We start from the raw sequence: 6,515 nt of genomic DNA on the forward strand, positions 1-6,515 counted from the left end.
GCTTCAATACAGCATTTATTTATTTATTTATTTATTTATTTTATTGCAGTAAACCCAATTACAAAAAGACAATAAAACATAATAAATGTCTAAATGACAGAGCACAACACTATAAAAGAGAGGGGGGAAATAGAAAAATATACAGTGTCTTTGGTAATTATAATTCCTTGATAGCAGTCACTTTTTTTAAGAGTAACAGCAAGTCTATAGAATACCCAAGACTTGTCACTCCTACAGTTTTGAATGGGGAAAAATCAAAGACTTTAGAATACAGAGCTCTTTGAAACACCTCTCGGGCATGCAAGTGCAGCTCCTATCTCTTTGAATGGGAAAATATCAAATTCTCCAAAACTGTTCACCAAGCTTACGATTAAATTTCATATTTTAAATCACCAAAGAAATCCGACTGCCTCATAAATATGATTCCTTGTGCTCCAATAGCGTTAAAAAACGCTTATTTTTCAGGCAAGATGAGCCAGTGCGCATGCGCAGTATTGAGTGCACGTCTTAAGCTGAGAACACACTACACGATTTTCATGCCGATTATGAATGGAATTTGGTCTTGATCATGGATTGTGCCTAGTTCGGACACAGTCTGTTCCAGTCGGGCTCAGTCGCTGTTTGTCGCATAGTGTGTGGTGTCTATTAGAGCGCCGATTGTTTCTATAGCAACCGGGACTGCAGCTGCAGTGATGCGCTGACTTTACTAATCAACGATTGGCTCTTTCATTAAGAAGGCGGGGCTTCGCGGCCATAATGAACGTTTCATTTTTCCCCATTCAAAACTATAGGAGTGACATATCTTGGGTATTCTATACGCTGCGTCCGAAATCGCATACTTCCCTACTATATAGAATGCGAAAAACAGTATGTGAGGCGAGTAGTATGTCCGAATTCATATTATTCGAAATACAGTAGGCGAGAAGTACCCGGATGACCTACTGCTTCTGCCCGAATTCTGCAGTATGCATACCATTAGAGGATGGATACCCGAGCCGAGCCCGACGGTACCCGACGGAACCCGACGGGCCGGGCCGGGTTCGGACAGATATTTAGAAAGGATGCTCGGGTTCGGGTCGGGCTCGGTTACATCAGCGCGATAGTGCGCCTGTGTTATAACAGCGCTTTTTGCCCCGTGTGCACTGATGCGCTCATCTGTTGACATTTCCGAACGCCTTCCTACAGTTGCTTAATAAAAGCGGGCTTTCCACACAAAAAACTGCACGTGTCATTAGTATGAGAAAAAAAAAAGATTTTAACTGTGTCGGGCTGGGATCGGGCTCGGACATAAATATCTTAATGCCTGTCGGGTTCGGGTCGGGCTCGGTTACTGCTCTGTCGGACGCGGGCCGGGCTCGGACAGAAAAATGCGGCCCGATCCGCACTCTACATACCATGGACACTTCAGGCTCCAGGAAAGCGTTTTTTAAGGCTATTGGAGCACAAGGAAGAAGGAACCATATTTATGAGGCAATTCTTGTGAGATTTCATTGGTGATTTCAAATATGAAAATTAATCTTAAGCTTGGTGAACAGTTTTGGAGAATTTGATGTTTCCCCATTCAAAGAGATAGGAGCTGCACTTGCATGCCCGAGAGGCATTTCAAAGATGGCCGCTGAGTGACAAGATTTTGGTAACAGTCACTTTTTAAGAATTTTCTCGAAATGCTGAATTAGTGTCAATGTTAAGGTCTCTCACTGTTCCTGTCAACCAGTCTAAATCAATACTTCAAGTTTTAGTGTTAAAAACTGCTACAAACTGCTACATCTGATAAGCTTAGAGGATGTCTAAAAGCAGCAGTGAAGGAGAAAACTGATAGAATGAATAAGGCAGTGTGGAGCTTTGGACCACAGAAGGTAACAGTGTTTTTGTGGAGAAAATGTATCTTATCAAGATGTTTGCAGCTAAGAGTATAAAAGCATTACTTCACTAACCAATTAAGCAATCATAAATATTACAAGTATATTTCAGGTCTAACTTAGTGCTGCTTTTATCTTACACAGATTCAGACAACAATGGCAGACAAAGTCATAGGCGACTTAACTTCTGTAATAATCAGAACAAAACTTAATCGTTAAAATGAGAGTATGAACACTTTGAGATTAGATTTCAGTGGTTATTTTGTTATGTGTTTGGTTAACATGTTACACAGAGCTGATGTTTCGAAACATGAACATAAAGTGAATGAGCTTGGAGCTTTAGTCCCATGTGGCAAAGAATTTAGGAGCTGTTCTGGATGGGTAAGACACTGCAACAACTGTTATTACTCATGCTTGTCAGACAGTACAATTTCTCTCATTTTTTTTTACAAACACACTCAACATTTGGTGTATTTCAGAAGTTTTTCTAAACTGTTGACTCAAAACCTGGTCAATCCAAAAACAGATGAAGGAGAAGACCCTCAGAGAAACTGAGGAGAAAAGTACAACAAAAGTAGAGTCAGAGACCAGGGAGGAGGGTGCGGTCACAATGAAGTAGTAGCAGAAGAAGAAAAGAAACACCTCCACAGAGGTGTAGTAGAGAAACCATCTAATGAACAAGAAACAGAGGTGCAAACAACTGTGGTAGAGAATTCAACAGAAGAAAAAGAAAAGATGGACAAGGGCAGAAAGGACTCATGAATGAAATGATTTATTTATGAAGTAAGTATTAGACCTCAGTCAGGGTAGCGCCATATTTCATTTTAAAATGAGAATGAAAACAAGGCTGTGAGGGATTGTACTGTTGCTTAACAAATGGTTGTTCAGTCTCGTTTTACACAGCCTCATTTTCATCTGCTTAAAAATTTAATATGATGTCAATATGATCCTTTAAATGCTGTTCTTGGTGTTTGTATATTGACATTTATTGTATAGTAACAGTTGAATACATTTGTACATTTGAGAAATTTCTGATGTTCATGCTATAAATTCCCAAAAAACTTTCAATAAATAGTTTATTTTTCCATCTTATAGAAAGTATTTTATAGACTCTTTATTCATTTTAATCACTCTAGCAGTATATCATAAATCAATTTATTTTATGTATATCATTGATTTATGTATATCATAAATCAATTTATTTTAGTCACATTTTGAAAACTAAAATTTTAATCATATACATGTAAGAAGAGTCTATTTTGAATTAAACTAAACTGTCCTTTTGTGGAGCACAATTTAAAGGTGTTTTTACAAACCTCATTATTAGTGTGAATAGGCAGCAGGTTGCAATATGCAGTGTTGGGGAGGTTACTTTGGAAATGTAATAGATTACAGATTACAAATTACCCTATTTAAAATGTAATAAGTAGTGCACCTTTTCAATTACTTTAGAAAAGTAAAGTAACTGATTACATCTGATTACTTTTTGATTACTTTTAAGTTTCTAATGGATATTTTCAACTAAATCATTTTCAAGCATTTATACCAAGCAGGTGTGACCTTACAGTAGTTTACTGTTAGAATTTCAAAATCTTTCATCACTTGAATTAAGATTATATTAATTTATTTTAAAGTACAGCCATCACAAAACCAGACCTTATAACAAAAAAATTGTTTACCGTTGTTACAAAATCAAAATTTTGCATAGCTATGACAGGACACACAATTAACAATGCCTTAAAAACTTAAATCTTAAAGATTTCTTTAAATATCTAAATTATCTATTTAAAATAATAGATAATTATTTTTAGTTATATTTAAGAGAAAACACAATTCTAGATTATAATAATGTAGTAAAAACACGTTTTTTTTCTTCTTACTGATATAATAAAAAAAATGTAAAAATCTGCATACTATTATTTTTTACCACTATGTGTGAAGGGAAATCATTATACAATACAGGGCTAATAATTATTTCTCACTAACAGAAGAAAGAATAGATTCTAGAATAGATACTGCCAAATCCAAACAGACTCCATCATTGTAGCTGTGTCATAAAATCCATGTTTTGTTTTTTTTTGTTTTGTTTTTTATTGTTTTAAATAAAGTTACCTTTCATCTAAAACACTGCTTAGATTCAGTGACCAACTGGGGTGATTCAATAGATGATAGCTCGATTTTGCAAGACAATATGGGACAAACTAATTGAGAGATTTGTCCACTAGGTGGCACGTTAGGGGGTCAACATCGATCATTATAGAGAAAAGTTTCAAGCCCTTGAGAAAAATAGATCTATATTATTCGATGCTGCGGATTTTCATCCTTCAAATCATTAGTCACGTTTCAGCTGAAAATCACGCAGTAGTGTAAACACTGATTTTACAAATGACACTCAAAATTAAAATGGGTTAATGTGATAAAATCGCAAGTTAGATCTGACATTACCAAGGAGAAAAAATGCGATATTTTTTTGTGAAAGGGTTCATAAATACAAGTGTGTCTGGTAAAGGCAGCTAGCAGGCTAGCTAATTTGTTATGAATGTTTTTGATATTGGTCTCGAATACACAAAGGGAACGATGAACGCGCTGACAAAGAGGATTAACCTAATTGGCAGACGTGGTGCACCGCAAATTCAAACCAATCAAAAGCATCAGAATAGCCTTAGCAGAAAATGGCCTTAGCAGACGGCATCGTTCATATCAAAAACAGGCAAAGCAACAGATTAATGTTATTCAACATATCCCAGATTTTTAAAGAAATTTTTTAGATGTAACCCCATTTGTAATCTTTAACATTTTCATAAGTAACTGTGATTTAATTACACATTTTTCTAAGTAACTGTAACGAATTGCTGTTACATTTATTTTGTAATTAAATTACGTAACGCCGTTACATGTAACTAGTTACTCCCCAACACTGGCAATATGGCAGTTTGGATTTTTACAAAAACTGTTCATTTTCATTTTATTTCATTTGTTTTTGCTCTCTAATGCATTAAACCAGTTTTTTTCCATATGTAACTGCTTTTGGAGGCAGCTATTGTGCAGTAGAGACCATCTGTGTAGGGATGTAAGGGTCTATATCTCCAGGTGAGGAGGAGAGTAGGTGAGATGGATGGGTGTCACTCGTCTGGGTCTGAGGGTAGAGCTCCAAACTGCCTGAAGACACTAGAAATGTAGTTTAAGGAGAATCAGAGATGGTAAATGGTTTTATACCAGTATACTCTGAATACGGTAAAAATAAAGTGATAGTTCACCCAAAAATGAAAATTCAGCCATTAATCACTCCTCCCTCATGTTGTACATAACAATGTCCTTTCTACTTTTCTGGGCCTTGAATGTGTCAGTTGTGTTGCTGTCTATGCAGGGTCAGAAAGCTCTTGGATATCCTCAAAAATATCTTAATTTGTGTTCTGAAGATGAACAAAGGTCTTACGTGTTTGGAATGACATAAGGGTGAGTAATTAATGACAGGATTTTCATTTTTGTGTCAACTACCCCTTTAAGCAGAAGGTCTGAGAAGGTCTCTACCTGGCTCAGGTGAAGTGGACTGCAGATGTAAAGACTCCTCTTCAATGGGAGTGTCTGCGTGACCCTCAGAATCTGAGGTGAGAATCTGATGGAGAGGAAAATGATAGGTTATTTACAGTTCCCTTCCGGGAACTCAACACTGCGTCCTGAGACACTTTAGGGAACGCCATTGGTGGGCCGCACTCTGAGTCATAGTCCAACGTCCAATGAGAAACGGGAGTGACGTCACAGGCGCGGTGACGTCAGCGACCAGGAAGTATAAAAGCACGTGCGTTTGAAGCTGGCGTCAGCTTTTGTCATTCAGCGAGAGCGCTCTGTGTCTACTGTCTGTCTAGAAAGCATACTGTTGTTTTTCAGTGCCAGTTTGCACTACTTTTATTTGAACAGTATGCCAGGGGGAAAACGTTCTTTTAAGAGCGAACGCAGAAAGGCGGTTCAGCAGCCGCATAGAAAGTGTGTCCCTCCCTGCCAACGCTACATTGTTGGTGGGGATACACACGATCTATGTGTGGTCTGCTTGGGAGCGGAGCACGCTAGGTCAGCCCTTGAGGGGGCTGGCTGCCCGCAGTGCGAGCGAATGCCGCTGCGGTTGCTCCGTTCCCGGAAAGCCCTCTTTGAGGAGGGGGCTTTCATTAGCGTTCCCCGCGGGTCTGGCCCCGCTTCCGTCGAGGCGAAGCGGCAGCTACACTCGTGGGGTTCGCAGTTAGATCTGCTGGAGGGAGTTGAGACGGGTGATCCCCTATCTCTCTCCTCACCCAGCGGATCGTTTGACCTCCTCCTGGATGAGGAAGCCCGCACTGCGGTTCCTTCCCTCCAAGAGGAGGAGTCAGCGCTCATTCTGTCTTCCTCCGAGGAGGTTGACGTTGAGAGCGTTGACCTCCCACAACCGCCCCCCCGTTCACCCCAATATGAGGAGCTGGTGGAGGTGCTGACGAGCGCGGTGGCCAAGCTCAACATCAGTTGGTCACCCGCTCCAGATCCAGAGCCCCAGGCAAGCAGGCTTGATGAGCGCTTCCTGCGGGCTAAAGCAGCACCTCCCAGACGGAGCCTTCCCTTTTTCCCCGATCTCCACAAAGAGATCGCGAGATCGTGGGACAAGCCGTATTCCTCTCATCTCTTCTCCCC

General features: G+C 39.6%; 1 long non-coding RNA gene across 1 annotated transcript; it reads right to left on the reverse strand.

Annotated features, from left to right (window-relative positions):
* Positions 1-2,615: 2,615 nt before the first annotated feature.
* On the reverse strand, positions 2,616-6,262 carry LOC141287438 (uncharacterized). The gene is made up of 2 exons (XR_012339466.1): positions 5,391-6,262; positions 2,616-5,027 (listed from the first exon to the last, which is right to left on the reverse strand). It is a non-coding gene; the product is annotated as an uncharacterized lncRNA (long non-coding RNA).
* Between the last annotated feature and the right edge of the window lie 253 nt (positions 6,263-6,515).

This window comes from Garra rufa, chromosome 15 (assembly GCF_049309525.1).
Source record: "Garra rufa chromosome 15, GarRuf1.0, whole genome shotgun sequence".
NCBI classification, from domain to species: domain Eukaryota; kingdom Metazoa; phylum Chordata; class Actinopteri; order Cypriniformes; family Cyprinidae; genus Garra; species Garra rufa.